The sequence below is a fragment of the Propithecus coquereli genome, unplaced genomic scaffold (genome assembly GCF_000956105.1).
Source record: "Propithecus coquereli isolate 6110/MARCELLA unplaced genomic scaffold, Pcoq_1.0 Scaffold214, whole genome shotgun sequence".
Lineage (NCBI taxonomy): Eukaryota > Metazoa > Chordata > Mammalia > Primates > Indriidae > Propithecus > Propithecus coquereli.
In genome coordinates this window covers 6,968,992-6,969,725 of record NW_012146523.1, presented here as the reverse complement: position 1 = coordinate 6,969,725, position 734 = coordinate 6,968,992, and positions in this window count along the sequence as shown.

Here is a 734-nt window from a genome sequence, read left to right as displayed (position 1 = left end):
GATAATATTATTGTATTAATATTAATTTCCTGATTTTGATGTCTATATGGTGGTTGTATAAGAGAAATTTTTTGTTAAGAAATTCACATGAAATTATTTAATGATAAAGGGGCTTAATGTCTACATTATTTTCCTAAGTAATTCAGAAAAAAATAATATCTCTATCTGTCCATCCATCCATCTATCAAGAGAGAATGATAGAGCAAATGTGGTAAAATTTTAATTCAGGAAAATATAGGTAAAGGATATATGATATTATTTGTACTATTTTTTCAACTTTTCTTCATCTGAAATTATTTAAAAATAAAAATATTTAAAGTAGAAAAAAACTTTTGAACGTGCAAGCTTTGTTCTGCATCACATTTGGCATGCACTAGGCACGGGGGGACACGGTCCTCATTCTCGGGCTGGCTACCTGATGCTTGTGCCCATGCCACACACTGCGCCCCCTGCTGTTGGACTTTGTGCCAGCTTTGCCCCTGCCAGGATGACCTCCAGAGTGAATTAACTGACATATCCTGAGCCCTAGGTATGTGTGCCAGGCGCTACACTAAGTGCTTTGTGTGGGTTTTCCCACTTAATCTTCAAGACAACCCTATGAGGTGAGAATTAGTATCATCCCTATTTTATAACTTGTTAAGAAACTTGCCTAAGGTTACACAGCTGGCAAGTGGTGCAGTCAGGGCGCAAAATAGGTCGGCCAATGCCAAAGCAGGTGCTCTAAGCCTTGCTAC